Here is a 17,525-nt window from a genome sequence, read left to right as displayed (position 1 = left end):
ACACCAAGGTGGTAAAACAAAATATGAAGGAGTTTCCAAAGTGTCTGATAAATCAATGTTGGAAATTAACACAAAACGCTTAATTCGAAGACCAAATGTACGAATAGCATTTGGTCTTAAATAACTGCATATATTTGTTATCAAACGCCGCATTATGTGTAGGATGTTTCGGTAATGAAAACTGCACGTCTAGCACCCAAACAAGATAAAAGCCCAAGTCCCTGGTTGTGTATAGGATCTAGCATCTGCAAGCAAGACTTGCGCACAGACCCATACACAATGCATCCATAATCAAGCTTCACGACTGGTACATCAACGGCTGTGGTATGTGCTATTCTGTCTATGGGATGGTGCATATAAAAGATCCCTCACTGCTAATCGAAAAGAGTAGCCCATGAAGTGGCGACAGCAGGTTTCCTCCCTCAATATCAGTGTGGTCCTTAACCATATGTCTGACACCATATAACCGTAAATAAAATGTGTTGGAGTGTGTCGTTAAATAAAACATTTCCTTCCTTCCATAATCAAGCTTGGACCTCACAAGAGATCTATACAGATGGAGTATAACCTTTTGGCCTGCTCCCCATTCAGTATTACCAATAACTTTTAAAATATTAAGAGCTTTTAAGCCCTTCTTTTTAACATATTTAAGATGGGGCACAAAGGATAGCTTCCTGTCAAATATAACTCCCAGAAACTTTGGTCTCGTGCACAATTGGAATCGGATTTTTGTCCAGAAACAACTATGGATCTAAGTGGAGACCTGTTTCTGGCAGATATGCATAGAGTCTGCTTTTGAGAACCTAAAGCCATTATCAGTTGCCCATTGATGAAGTTTATTCAAACAAAGCTGCAACTGACTTTCAATGATACTCGTATTGGACGATCTGTAGCAAATCTGAAAATCGTCGACATATAACGAGCAATCAACTCTAGGTTTTAAACACTGGGTGATGCGGTTAATTTTCACAGAAAATAAAGTTACAGACGGGAGACTATCTTGAGGTACATCCATCTCGTGTGGGTGAATGTCAGACAAAGTCGACCCCACCTAAACTTTAAAATATATATCTTTTAAAAATTGAGATATAAAAACAGGCAGTCGACCTCTAAGGCCCATGTCATGGGAGTCGGTTAAAATTCCATACTTCCACGTGGTATTGTAAGCTTTCTCCAAATCAAAAACGACCGATACTATGTGCTGATTATGGATGAAAGCTTCCCTACAAAACGTTTAAAATCTAACAAGATGATCAACCGTGCTACGTCTGGATCTGAACCCACATTGCACGTTAGTAAGTAAATTGTGAGATTTCAAGATACCAGACCAGTCTACGATTGATCATTCGTTCCAGGGTTTTACAAATGCAGCTTGTCAGAGCGATAGGATGATAACTAGTAGGATTTGTTGGATCCTTACCAAGCTTAGGAATAGGTATAATAATTGCTTTCCTCCGAAAGTCACCAGAAATCCAATACGTCGAAATCACTCAAATAGCTCCTTAAATCGCTCCGTACGAGCGTGTACGCCTGACGATATTGGAACACGGGTCAGTGAACGCACATCAATATTAGACGTAAGTTTGTTTATTTAGTTCGGTGTAGTATTTTGTCTATATCTAAACTATTATAAACTTTTTCCCAAAACATATTTCATATTGTAAAGGAGAATGCATTTATGAACCGTTCCAAATCATGCGCCAAAATTACCTCACGAAATTGCGAAAAGTATTTTAAAGTTTTGGACTCAATCCTAGGGGACTTTTTCAAAATTCAGTAGCACCACAAATACCCCGCCCGCTACTGACCCTGGTTGGGCTGCTTGTGCTTTCTCACTTACGAGAGTGGCCGCACTAGTGGTTAGTGAGAGAGAAGAGTGTGTAGTGGCCTTACATCTGCCCATTGAGCTCTGGGTTGGAGCCGGTACCGGGCTACGAACCCTGTACCTATCAACCTGTAGTCCGATGGCTTAACCATTGCGCCACCGAGGCCGGTCCCAAGACAGGTGTGTGCTCTGAATGTGTATATTAAACCCTATGACCTGACCTGACCTCAGCAGCAATTACACGCCTTGGAATGCACTACCATTTAATGCTGCTAACATTTTCATTTGTATTAACATCTCTTCAAGATATGCTACTTACTTACTCACACACTCACTCACTCTCTCTCTCTCTCTCTCTCTCTCTCTCTCTCTCTCTCTCTCTCTCTCTCTCTCTCTCTCTCTCCACACACACACACACACGCACACACCATCTCACCTTCCGTCCGAAATAACCAATCGATGAAAAACAATTACTGAATGCAGTAATAATTCATCGTATGCTGTGATGTGGAAAACAAAAGCGCAATCATGACCATGCAATAGAAATGATATTGATATTAGTAACACATGGATTATTTTGTTTGATTGAGAGGTGTGTGTGTGTGTGTGTGTGTGTGTGTGTGTGTGTGTGTGAGTGAGGTATGCGTGTGTGTGTCTGTTATTTTCTTGTTTGTTTTTGTTTTGATGTTTTTCATTATTATTATTTTATTTTTGTTTCTTTGTCAGTAATTTATTATTATTATTGTTTATTTATGTATGTATTTTGTTATTGTTGTTGTTGTTACACCTGTCTCACATCACAGCGACCACTGTAACCGCCGCTGCCACAATGCTGGCTGTTAGTATGTATACATAGGCGGATGAGATTAGGGTGGAGGTTGTCGGAGAGCGAATGGACTGCTGCATCCCTTCGATTAGGGAATTGTGTAGTTTCAAGATAAGGAATGAATGTTTTAATAACAGTTGTTTTGTCTTATATGTTGAATTAATTCCCAAATACAGGACAGCACATACCACGGCCTTTGATATACCAATCGAGAGACACTGGCTGCGTGTGTGGGGGGGGGGGGGGGGGGGTACGAAGTCAGAAAATGAGTCTAATGAGGTGGTTCAATGCTACGACGCAAGCGACCTGGCCATGGTATCCATGGTAATGGAGGTGTGCTGCTGAAAGATCCACTTGGTGAACAAAATAGCCAAGTAATTTCTGAAACTTAACTAAAACGTCCTAATTGACCTTGGCATCATAGGGTAGGATGTGTGTGCAGTTGAGAAATTAATCAGATGAACACTCGTACCAAATATAAAAACCACTCATTAAACGATTTAAAGGGACATTCCCGAGTTTCCTGCATTGTAAGATGTTTCCGACTAATAATAAAATATTTCAACGATTAAACTTCCATGTTAAATATATTTTCTTGTTTAGAATATCAGTGTCTGTATATTCAATGTGTTTCTGGTCGTTTTAATATTTGTAAGAGCATAAAAATGGATTTTGTCTTAAAATAATTTCGTATGTACGAAAAAATATATATTTTAGGAAATAAAATGAAATTTAACCTAGTACAGATATTAGAACGATCAGAAACACGTTTAATATACATCCATTAATATTTTAAGCAGAATTTTTTTTTTGATATGTAATTACAATCGTTAAAAAGTCTCTGTTAGTTGATAACATCTTTATAATTGCAGCAAACTCAGGAATGTACCTTTAAGACAAAAAAAAATATGTACCGGCTCTTTCCACTCAGTCCCAAAAAGTTCCAGCAAAGGAGCTACCTTTCGATCAATTAAGTGAAATCAACCAATTATCTCCATTTTCAATTTTGATGAATCATTCTAAATTATGCGTCAACATGACCTTCAAGAAATTACGCAACATTTTCTATTTGGTTTTAATCCTATGGGACATTTGCAAATTCAATTGCACCAAAACCAATCCACGCCCGCTACCGACCCTGGCTTGACTGCTTGTGCTCCCTTGCACATGCCAGCGCGGACAACCCACTTTCCCACTCACCCGAAACCTTTTCCTGTCCTGGACAGAGGAGCCGACGAAGATCGACACCTGCGCCCATGACAGGCTACAACGGCTTGTTCTGAATGTTTACGTTGAAACATATGACCTGACCTGGCCTGGATTCAAGAACTAAAATGCAATGAGAAAAACCGAGCGCTAATTGGCCATGACCCTGACCTGAGGTTACATTGTACTATCACGCTGGGCCGGTGAACACTTACATAGCAAATATGAAAGCCGCCCATTAAATAACGAGCTACTCTCGATTCACTAATATCAAAACCTATATTAGCTCGGCCATTTACCTTTCGACCGACCGTTCAAAATTGCGCCAAATTTCTTCAATCAAAATTGCGCACCCTTTTCTCTTTGGCATTAACAACTCCATTCAAATTCCATAGCACCACCACCACCCCCACCCGCCTGCTACCGATTCGATCGGGCTGCTGGTGCTCTCTTGCACCTGCCAGTGCAGGCGGTCCCTCCTCTCCCCTCCCCCCACATTTCCTGTCATGGACGGAGGAGCCGGCCAAGGCCGGCTCTTGTGCCCACGACAGGCGTGCGCTACAACAGCTTGTTCTGAATGTGCACGTAAAACCCTATGACCTGACCTGACCTGCCCATTAAATCATTTAATGGTGCTGATAATTAGAGAAAACCAAACTGTACATTAACTTTTAAATGAGACTGACTTTCCCACATGACCGGACTCGGTGGCGTCGTGGTTAGGCCATCGGTCTACATGCTGGTAGGTACTGGGTTCGGATCCCAGTCGAGGCATGGGATTTTTAATTCAGATACCGACTACAAACCCTGAGTGAGTGCTCCGCAAGGCTCAATGGGTAATTGTAAACCACTTGCACCGACCAGTGATCCATAACTGGTTCAACAAAGGCCATGGTTTGTGCTATCCTGCCTGTGGGAAGCGCAAATAAAAGATCTCTTGCTGCCTGTCGTAAAAGAGTAGCCTATGTGGCGACAGCGGGTTTCCTCTAAAAAAACAGTGTCAGAATGACCATATGTTTGACATCCAATAGCCGATGATAAGATAAAAACAAAAAATCAATGTGCTCTAGTGGTGTGGTTAAATAGAACAAACGTTTTTCTCACATGAGTCCCATTCATAAGGCTGGTTGTGACATCATGACTTAGTGAAAATTCATCAATTCAGAATTAAGTGCAATCAGAGAAAAAAACTTTTGAGCAAATTCTAACCAAATTATTATTCAAACTTTCAAAATTATTGTGAACATACGTAGATGTTGCATTTTATGTATATACTGAGCGACAAAATAAACGCGAGTAGGTACAGATGCCCATTAGCAGGGCTGGATTTAAATATTGGGGGCCCCGGGACACCTCAGGTTCGGGGGCCCCTCAACATAGAAATTAAATTGCATGACAAATAAAAAAAATGAACTAATTTTATAATTATTACTCTTTTTTTATCTAAAGTCCTTAGTCGGGGGGTGGGGGAGCTCTTGTATGGGGGCCCGGGGCAATTGCCCCCTTTGCCCCCTTATAAATCCGACACTGCCCATTAGTGTAATAGTAATGCATATATCATACGATTTGAAACGGAAATCCATTTCTTTTAAATGACCGTTAGTATCAAATCACATTTGCTACATTTCAATGTTCTATATCAAAGCATCACCTAAAACAACACATATTATTATTATTATTCACCTCGTTATTTGCGTTGTTTTTTGTTTTGTTGTTGTTGGGTTTTGTTGTTTTTTGTTTTGTTTTGTTTATTTGTTTGTTTGTTGTTGTTGTGGGGGGTGGGGGGGTAAATGGGAAAGACCACTAATGTGGATGATCTATTCTAATATGACTCTAAATGGATACCAATATAGTACCAGTTAGGAACACGATACGGCCGTCAGAAGTTTGATCAGATACACACCAATTATTGATTGTCTAACGTGTATAATTGGATTATCATTTTGATATATTTGGAATGGGATGGATTAACTGTGTTTTGGACCACTGATAGTGCATTCATTGGACGTGCGGGGGGGGGGGGGGGGGGGGGGGGGGGTAGCCCAGTGGTAAAGTGCTCGCCTGATGCGCGGTCGGTCTAGAATCTCTTCTATTCCTCGCTCCAGCCACGACTGGTGTATCAAAGGCCGTGGTGTGTACTATCCTGTCTGTGGTATAGTGCATGTAAAAGATCCCTTGCTACTAATGAAAAACGTGCAGCGGGTTTCCTATCTAAGACTATATGTCAAAATTACCAAATGTTTGACATCCAATAGCTGATGATTAATAAATCAATGAAATCTAGTGGTGTCGTTAAACAAAACAAACGTTTTTCGACAAGGTAAAGTCGCATTCCGTGAAGATGATTCTGTATGAATTGATAAGAAAGATATGCTACGCAAATGAACAGGTTAACTTATGGACGGACGGATGGACAACCATAATACGATTTGTCAAAGACAGGCGTATACAAATAAGTATATATGTGTATATATATTCGTGATTGCAGCTTTAAAAGAGTATGCATGTAATTACTGACCTACAAGCCAGTCGAGTACAGAATGAACGACTTCGCACATAAATCGTTAATGTTAATGGGCGCAGTTTGACGACCGGGTAGCTCTTCGCAAATTACTGGTATTGATTTGTTGATTAATCTCATGAACCGACTTTTATCACATCAAGTAGTGTCCTGTGGCCCACTTCGTGAACATGTTTGTCTCAGTCAAGGTTTTACTGGGGCATGTTTGTTTGTTTGTTTGTTTGTGGGTTTTGTGGGATTCTTTAGCGATATGATGATAAATATGATGCATCAAAACCATTAACTGTATTTAAGTTTTGTAGCCTATAGTTTCGGTCGGCTAAAACAAGACATTCGAAAGCATATCAAAAACGGTAGTTTCGGTAATTAATGTGATATCAAATCCAGCAGAATTTTTCTCTATCTTGGATTCTTAACATTCCCAGCTTTCTATGTTCCAACTTTAAGCGACCAGCCATCGAAGAAGCCATAGCTACACAATTTTCCACATTTGAACCTAAAACAGAAAATTGATGTTTGTGTTAACATTCAGTTTTTTGTTGTTGTTTTTTGCACTGAAGATGTTATATAAAAAGCTCTCATGTGTCAACAACTAACACACTTGAACCTGTAGTACAAAAAGTGTTTAATAAAATACCAAGTGAAGTAATATGGAATGACTAAATTGGTACATTATTTAATTTAAGGCTATTATTGATGTTCCAATGAAGGTTTATGATCGAAAATGTATACGTTTGGTTCTACCAATATAATAGATAATAAAAATCCATAACCAATTGTGGGGGGAAATCAGGGTTAACCCCAAAATGTTAACGGTTAAATGTTCCTCCTGTTTAGATGATGGGATTAATGTAAATATGTTGGGGTTGATGTTTGGTTTCATGTGTACATAAAGAAAAATAAATTAAATAGTTATTAAACTAGACTAGCCCTGTATATAGTGTGTATCAAGTAGTATATAATCATGTAAATAACTATTCCAATGAAACTGTTAACAATCTTGTCCTGTTTTCAATGACCCAAAATAAAATAATCAACAAAATGCATTTCCAGTTTTTCAGCGATTGTGGTGGACTACATGTGTAAATGCATATACGACAATAGATAACTATTGACAATGTCTAGACGGGGATATTTTGTCTCAAAATATGACGCTATATTGGCTATAAATTAATTTAGAACGGAAAAATAAACATTATTTGACAATACATACCATCTCTATAATTAAAGGGACATACCCTAGTTTTTAAACACAAAGGCATAATTTTCACTGTTAGAGCCGTTTATGATCACTGAAATCAAACATTACTTTTATTTTATTGCTTAGATAATCCATTTCCGTACAACCGAAGTGTTTCTGGTCATCCTGGTGTTTCTAACACCACAAAATGCATTTTTCATGTTTTTAAAAACGCACGTGCGTCTGAGAAATAACAGTTATGGAGTCGAGTTTTAGTCTGTTTTTAACGATATTTTACACTTTTCAACGTCACAGACTCTAACTCTCTTGTAAGGTTGTCCAAATGTGTTACAGGATTGTAACGTAACCAACTTTAGTGTCCATTTTTACGGGTTGAAACTAGGATCTGCGCCTTTAAGATCTATTCCAAATTTGTCTTACCAACTTTCAAGATCGGTGAGTAGTGTTTCACCATCTGGGTCGTTTCCGTTTACCACTTGTCGGACCATCGTTGTCGTATTCCGGCTCAAATTGATAGGGAAGTACCCCTAACGGATTTTATCCTTCTTTGTCACCAATTGAGGTACCATTAGAGTAGACTGATAAATGTGATAAGACCAAAATGTCCAAACTAGCGTCCGTTAAGAATCAGATGTTTTTCGAAAAATCATTCTCTGCTGTCGGCATGTTGACCTACTGAACAGAACAGAACTTTATTCAACTAAGATTGAGGTGGTCTACAAACATATTACACAGTCGGCTGCAGTAAACGCTTGATAAAAATATAAACTATATATATATATATACTCTTCCAAAAAGGTAGAGGAACTCTAATAAGAATTTACAATTGCCAAAATTGTAAGGTATATTAGCTGTGGGGAATGGTTATATGATAATAGTGAATTAATTGGGCAAACATTACAACCGGTAGTTCAGTATTACAATAGGTTTTATGACCACCAAAGATCTTGAAAGACGATTGGGGTCAGAAGTGAAATTTGAAAATTAACGTTTTTTTATCAGTAGTGGGTGATACCGCCACGATATGTCAGACATTCATTCAGTCGACGAGGCATACTATGTATGAGTCTCCCAATGGCCATTTGAAGGAGTCTGTTTCACTCCTCTTGGATCGCCTGGCCAAGTTCCGCTAACGTGGTGGGCGGTCTTTGACGATGACGCACACGTCTCCCTATCATGTCCCAGACGTGTTCAATGGGGGAAAGGTCTGGACTCATTGCTGGTCATGGCATTCGATAGATATTGTGCTGCTGGAGGTGAGCATTGACGATTCGTGCACTGTGAGCACGGGCATTGTTGTCCTGAAAAACAAAACGTCGACCCACACGCCTAACAAACGGGACGACAAAGGGTGTCAGTATGTTGTCCCGGTAGTACTGCCCAGTGACCTTTCCTTGCACAATATGGGCGGGGGGGGGGGGGGGGGGGGGGTTCTGACAGTCATAGTGATACCACCCAACACCATAACCGATCCACCGCCAAATCTGTCACCGCCAAATCATGACGTTGGCGTGCCGTTCATTCGTCGTCGCCAGACCCGACCATGCCTGTCAAGGAAAAAAAGAAAGAAGTGTTTTATTTAACGACGCACTCAACACATTTTATTTACGGTTATATGGCGTCAGACATATGGTTCAGGACCACACAGATTTTGAGAGGAAACCCGCTGTCGCCACTACATGGGCTACTCTTCCGATAAGCAGCAAGGGATCTTTTATTTGCGCTTCCCACAGGCAGGATAGCACAAACCATGGCCTTTGTTGAACCAGTTATGGATCACTGGTCGGTGCAAGTGGTTTACACCTACCCATTGAGCCTTGCAGAGCACTCACTCAGGATTTGGAGTCGGTATCTGGATTAAAAATCCCATGCCTCGACTGGGATCCGAACCCAGTACCTACCAGCCTGTAGATCGATGGCCTGCCACGACGCCACCGAGGCCGGTCCGCCTGTCAAGGAAGTCCAAAGTGAATAGGGACTCATCTGAAAACATGACACGTGACCAACAACAAATACCCCATTTCTGACGCTCCCTACACCATTCTCGGGGCCGTCGAGCATGAAGATGGGCTGCATGAAGACGATTTCTAATCGTTGACTTCTGCCCGTTTGCAGCATGCCAATAGCCCGTAGGTGCTCTGATGGACGTTCATGTGGCGTGCGACTGCTGACTGCGATTTACCTAACTGGAGGCGGCCTATTGCAATGTTTCGATTCGGCAGGCTTAGTCTTGGCATATTGTAACTCGTCTACGTCGAAATGGAAATGAGGCATCATTGCGAGCATTGCAGCTTTAAATACCCACCACTACCCCCAGTCACGTGCATTCGCCAAAATCTGACCATTTCACGCCGATTTCCTGCAATTGTCGCACACCATGCTACAAAGTGCGTTAAATTTGTTTTAGGGTGCATTTGGGCATGCTATCCCATTCCAGAAACATTAACAAACATGGTCATCCAGCAACATTGTACAAAAAAACACGATATTTTGTAAAATCAAACACTTTTCTTCTTTCCCTATCACCTATGCGGGTATATATATGCATGCAATACAATGGCGGCTGCTGATTAAACTTATATATATATATATATATATATATATATATATATATATATATATATATATTGACGATCGACCCCGTTCAGGTCGTCCCAGGGCAGCGACAGGAGTACAGGATCGATTCATCCGTAACCAGGCACTATATATTTTGTAAGTAGTGTGCTATCATATGTTTATGTTAGATTATTGGTTTTTTAATAGACACATGAACGTTATCGGTATGGTGGACTAATATCAAGTAGGGACCCTTGTCCCATACACTTGATAAGAGATGTATTTGTAGTGAATTTGTATTTGTACTGTACAGGTACAGGAACAAACAGGAAAACACAGATCACGGTCTTATATATACTCTTCAAAAAAAGAAACGCAAAAGGGTACAAATGGGTTATAACTCCGATTTTATGTTTCCTACCGGTTCATGCTTTGTGAATATAAGGTCATTGCATGTCCCAAACACATTCCCACGGTTACATTCGATAAAACGCAGCTACTGTACAATAAAGTTCCAAAATGTGAATATTCGCAAAAACGCAGCCACGTGCAAACCATGTCACCACTGCACGTGCGTTGTCTGCACGTGCAACATGAACACCGACAGTATAAAAGTGCAGGGTGTTCGCTTGCCTGGCCTTTGTATCTGGCCGACAGTTGACAATCCAGGACATGCCACGTCTCAGTGAACCGCAGAGAAACCATGCCATCGGCCGACTAGACGCAGGCGAATCCAGAACGGCCGTTGCCAGGGCATTCCATGTGTCCCCAAGCACCATCTCCAGACTGTGGGACCGTTACCAGCAACATGGATCAACACGTGACCTCCCTAGATCCGGTCGACCACGGGTCACTACCCCCAGGCAGGACCGCTACATCCGGGTACGCCACCTTCGGGAACGATTGACTACTGCCACCTCCACAGCCGCAGCAATACCAGGTTTGCGCAGGATATCCGACCAGACCGTACGGAACCGCCTACGTGAGGTAGGAATTCGTGCCAGACGTCCAGTTCGAGGTGTCATCTTAACACCACAACACCGTCGACTCCGACTGCAGTGGTGCCAGATTCATCGACAATGGCCTCAACTGCGATGGAGACAGGTGTGGTTCAGTGACGAGTCCCGATTTCTGCTCCGACGTCATGATGGAAGATGTCGCGTGTATAGGCGTCGTGGTGAACGTTATGCGGCAAACTGCGTGCAGGAAGTGGACAGATTCGGCGGGGGTAGTGTCATGGTGTGGGCAGCCATCTCACACACTGGCAGAACTGACCTGGTCCACGTGCAGGGCAACCTGAATGCACAGGGCTACATTGACCAGATCCTCCGGCCACACATCGTTCCAGTTATGGCCAACGCCAACGCAGTGTTCCAACATGACAACGCCAGGCCTCACACAGCACGTCTCACAACGGCTTTCCTACAGAACAACAACATTAATGTCCTTCCTTGGCCATCGATATCACCGGATTTGAACCCAATTGAGCATCTATGGGACGAGTTGGACCGACGCCTCCAACAGCGACAACCACAGCCCCAGACCCTGCCCGAGCTGGCAGCAGCCTTGCAGGCCGAGTGGGCCACCATCCCCCGGGACGTCATCCGTACTCTGGTTGCTTCAATGGGCAGGCGGTGCCAGGCAGTTGTCAACACACGCGGAGGCCACACCCGGTATTGACTCCAGATGACCTTGACCTTGGTGGTGTGTCCTATCACTTACTCACAATGGACTAGAGTGAATTGTGAACAATCCTGCAACATTTGGTAATTATCGGACTCGCCATTCAATAATTAAATCAATTCTCCAAATGTTACGACAATGTGGTTTTGCGTTTCTTCTTTTGAAGAGTATATAAATAGCTGTTGATGTATGATTCAATTAATTGTTATATTGTTATATTGTCACCTGCCATTTAAGCACTAACTTAGTCTTTAGTTAATTAGCGTCTAGCAATCAAACCAATCAGGGGCAGGACGTAGCTCAGTGGTACAGCGCTCGCCTTATGCGCGATCGATCTAGGATCGATTCCCGTCGGTGGGCCAATTGGGCTATTTCTCGTTCCAGCCAGTGCCCCACAACTGGTGTAACAAAGGCCGTGGTATGTACTATCCTGTATGTGGGATGGTACATATAAAAGATCCCTTGCTGCTAATCGAAAAACGTAGCCCGTGAAGTGGCGACAGCGGGTCTCCTCTCTCAATATCTGTGTGGTCCTTAACCATATGTCCGATGCCATATAACTACAAATAAAACGTGTTGAGTGTGTCGTTAAATAAAACATGTCCTCCCTTCCTTCCGTTTCAAACCAATCAGCATCAGCAATCAAGGACACTATGGATTTTAATTGTTGCCCCCCCCCCCCCCCCCCCCAGTTTAACCGTTAAAGACTATAAACCATGACAATTACGTGTCAACAAATATCTTATAAATATTCGTTTTCTATACATGAAAGAGAGACCCAAGGAGGACAGCTCTGCTGTTTGTACCCTTGGTGTTCTCAGTCGTAATGTCAACTCTGTCCGGAGACCTGTGTGTCATTCACCCAAGAGCTGAGACCTATACTACATGCATTTGTATTACCACGTTGTTAACAATGTTGGAAAGCGAAATAAGTACCTACAAGCCAATTTGCGATTTCTGTTATTCATGTAACATTCCGGTAAAACAACACAAGGAAAACCTACACTGTGTGAATATAATTTTGTATTAAAATGATAAAAAAGTAATAATTAAAATAAACAAATAAATAAATAAATAATACCTAAAAAGAGAAAAAGAATTTAAAAAAAAGGAAAAGAGTAGTAATAAGTAAATAACTTAATTATAATAATACCCCAAATAAATAAAACAATACTGACTTAAAAAACCCAAAAAAACCCCAACAACAACAAAAAACAAAAAAACAACAACAACAAATCAGAATATATTATATATCAGACTTGTATATGTAGGTATATTATATATCAGACTTGTATATGTAGGTATAATATACACTCCAGTCAGCATTTAATGTTATCAGTCTTCACTTTATATATATAATTTCAACACATCCAATTATTTTTAAATTTTGCCCGATCCAGAAAGTGACTGTACACTATTATGAATCAGCTGGGGTAGGTCTACTTTGTTAGTGTTACTAATTTTGTCTCAAGGAAAGCCTGTACATAACTCTGGATTCTACCGACTACGCTGGCCAAGTCATGATAGGCTCTAGAAAATAAATAGGCTACTTTTCTCTACATTAGATAACTATGCCTTGTCATGTATATGGCCCTTTTGGTCATTGAACACGAATCGGATGAAAAAGCGCTCGCCTCATGAGCGGTCTGTCTTGGATTGATCCCCGACGGTGGACCCATTGGGCTATTTCTCGTTCCAGCCAGTGCTCCACAACTGGTGTAACAAAACACATGATATGTATTATCCTGCTTGTTGGATGATGCATATAGGCCTAATATACCCCCTTGCTGCTAACTGAAAAGAGTAGTCCATGGCGTAGAAGTATCGGGTTTCTTCTCTCATTATCTGTGTGGTACTTTACTATACTGTAATTAAAATGTGTTGAGTGCGTCGTTAAATAAATAAATAAAAATTCCCATCTCGCCTTATATCCCCCTAAATTTTAGTCACTTCGTAGTTTTAATCCCCAGTGACGTCTTTTGAATTGTTTTACAATCGTTTCTTAAAATAGGTAAACCGTCAATGTTTGTCTGTATACTTAATAAGATCAAAACGAATATTATTTTGAAACACATTATATAGAGAGATGCTTTTGTTATGTATTGAAAATAACTCGCATTCAAAACACACAGAGATTTGTTTTAAATTAAATAAATAAACTTCGTGCCTTATCGATGAAGGACTATATATGACATTTGTTGGAGTTTGTTTTCATAAGTCTTTGAAGAAAAACAATACTGAATAGAAACTGATTGTAATATTAGCAACAACCACCAAAAAAAAAAAAAACCTTAGGCTTTATATAATTGAACAGGACAATGGTATTCTTCGGCTATACTTGCAAATGATCGCCAATCATCAAATGAATTTAGTAGCCATATATTCATAGGATTCAAATAACAACAAAAGGATTGCTTCCCAACAAAAAGTACTTTATTTTGAAAATACACCAACCACTGATCGATGACCTAATGCTGTAAACAGTAGAGTTTTAATCCACATAATTTCAGCAACTTCACTTTCACCCTCCTCGTAATACTGAGCAAGGTTGCTTCTTAGTACAGCGGTTCTTTGAGTAATTGTCCCATGACAGCTACAGGAAGTTATATGGTAACTATAAGCTGTTAAACACCCACATTTCGCACTAAAAAGAGTCATTTTTGTTGAAAAGCTACATCGAATTGGTTGCATAATTTCAGAGTTGATCGTCTGATTTCAGTCCAAACGATAGTTACTAGCAGTAACTGCAGTAGGCAATGGAGAATCAGCAAAGACACACGAACAAGTTCCATGTCATTCTCTTTCAGGCTGAAATACTACAGTAACTGCTATAATATAAAGGGTTACAAAAGCATCAGTCGTCAGACTTCTGCCTGGAGAATTTAAACCTGTTAAAATTGAGGACTGGGATTCCAATATAGTTAAGTCACCAAGAAGGCTACATATAGGGCCCGTGCTTATAAAATTTAAAGTCTAGACTTTAATGAAGTCCAGACTTTAACGTAATGCTATTTGAATGGCGTTGCCATGACGTTAAAGTCTAGACTTTAAGGTGTATAAGCACGGGGCCAGATGTCACAAACGCTGATTATTGAAAGAAGCTATAGATCAATTCCACAAGCATCTATTCCTCGTGGAGTGAAGCCAGCACCCACTGAAATTGTCCAACCAATTCAATATAGATATTTATTAAATTATTTAACCAAAATTTACCGACTCTGTAATGTTGGTGTTCAAGGTGATGTATTTTATGTTTGTGCATTGGGATGATGTATATTCAAAATTGAATATTTTTTTGTTAGGCAGCAACCCTTTGTTGATATTTGATATGGCTACTCTTTTGGTAATATTATAGGTATAATCGGATACATATATACTAGTAATTACAATGTTAAGGTGAGAAAAGATGATGTCGGACGAGTTATAAATTTTTTCAAGAGACAGAACGTGGAAAAGATAAAAACTGATGCCAGTCTTTACCAAAACAAGTCATTAATTGTTACTTGTCAGGTTGGCATTATAGACTTGGTCTAAATGAAGCAACATTACTTTTAGATAGTTTAAAAACAGATGCGTTAGAATTATAATCATGATTATTTATTTTAGATGTTTTAGATACCTTTTTAATAGATATTTTTGACTGGACTGAACACTCAAAACGTAGCGGATGGTTTCAAAAAGTTTGATTTATGTGATGTATGTAACATATTTTTTGTTTTTGCAGCCATTTTGGTAGCCATCTTGAATTCCATCAGTGATAAAATTCCTCTGATTTAGGTAACAGTACCTTCGCCTTTTGGTTTTGCACAGGTCCATGTTTGAAGTCAACTTATTTGGAATAGGAAGTAAATTCTTAAGCTTAGTGATAGCCAAGGAGTTATTTTTAAAAATGATAATTGGTTTGTCACGAGCAGTGCAAACGGTTTAGCTGTAATGAGGCTTGGTATTCATACACCGGGTTTTCCTTGTGCGAAAAGTAGGATGTTTTAATTTTGGGTAATTTTCAAACAAGCTGATTTTGTGAAATATTGAATAGCTAAACCTTTATTCAAATGAGGGTTTTTGTAAGGTTTGGTGAGCAACGTTTCCATAAATATATGTGTGGTATCCGCCAACTCCCGCTTGGGTGTGGTTTGTATGGGTGTGAATATTGTCAAAAAATGCACCCAAAACCATGCAGTTTGGACATATGATGAAAGTAACACAAACATTTAACTAAATGTATTTAAAATAAGTCCTCTTTATAATTATGACCCTTTTTGTAATTTCCTTGAGACTAAAAATACCTGTATCTTTCTTTATTGTTAAACCATAGGTGGGCATTTAGGATGCCATGAGAGGGTATGCATAAATCCCAGCTGAAGATTCGCAAATAACTGTGGTCTGCTACCTTAGAAAGTTAATGTGAGGACTGAATCCCCCCCCCCCCCCCCCACACACACAAAACCCTTATTTGAAGTAAAAGAATATTGTTTGGTGTAAAATACAATGCAAGATATGGCCACTTCTTACTCTTGTTGGCAGTTTTAATGGCCATCTTGGAGTTATATGATGAGGCAATGTCAATTAGCATTAAATGAATTCCTTGACGAACACAATTCAATCCCTAACACCAACGGTTTTATCATAGTTAATAAAGTGTCGTAGGTGTTCCCAGCTCAGTTTTGACAGCCATCGTGGATGCCATCTTGAATATTCAAAAAATACTCAAGGGTGCCAAGTTTACACCTTTCGAAAGACGGAAAAACCACACACAAAAAATAAAATAAATAAAAAAAATTAAAAAATAAAAATTGTGGGCACCGAGCTACAAGGTTTATAAGTGCTTTGGCGAACACTAAAACACGGATTTTTTTCTCCGATTTTAACAAATGTTAAAAGTGTGATAACTCTATTCTAAAATCCATCATGCATTCTTGAAACACTTTTGTTTGGTGCCCTTAGATGGTACTAATTTTTGGTCTGACTCATGGACTAATAAGTTAATCAGAAAAAGATACATGTACATAACACCCTAATATGAAACTGCTTTGAGCGGGGTCCGGGACCGGGGTGTTTCGACCCCGACGTCACTCCAAACCCACACGCGTCTGTTATTAATTATCAGTTTTTATCATAACGTTACCTTTATCATCGATGGGAATTGATTTGGAACCTTCAAAGTCGTATTAGGTAGCATTAAACCAACTAACATTCGACTTGGTCAGGTCAGGTCATCGGTTTTAACATGCACATTCAGAACAAGCTGTTATACAACACACGCCTGTCATGGGTGCAGGTGTCGACTTTCACCGGCTTCTCCGTCCAGAACAGGAAAAGGTTTGGGTTCGGGGGGGGGGGGGGGGGGGGGGGGGGCAGATTGGGTCGAGGGTTGGTACTATTGATTTTGCAAATGCCTCGTAGGATTAAAGCCAAATAGAAAATGTTGCGTAATTTGTTGAAGGTAATTTTGACGCATAATTTAGAATGGTTCATCAAAAATTGAAAATGGAGCTACTAGTAATTGGTTGATTTGACTTAATTGATCGAAATGTAGCTCCTTTCAGGCTTCGGACTGTAAATAGTTTGACCCCTCCTTTTCGGCTCGGTCAAAGTTCGAAGTGACTTTTAAGTGCTGTGACAGTGTGTTTATTGTCAAACTTACAGACAATGCTCGGACACTGGGGAGGAATTTACGATTAAACCTGCGAACAACAAAACATGGCGG

The sequence above is a fragment of the Gigantopelta aegis genome, chromosome 4, assembly GCF_016097555.1.
Source record: "Gigantopelta aegis isolate Gae_Host chromosome 4, Gae_host_genome, whole genome shotgun sequence".
Taxonomy (NCBI): domain Eukaryota; kingdom Metazoa; phylum Mollusca; class Gastropoda; order Neomphalida; family Peltospiridae; genus Gigantopelta; species Gigantopelta aegis.
This window is presented reverse-complemented; position numbering follows the sequence as displayed.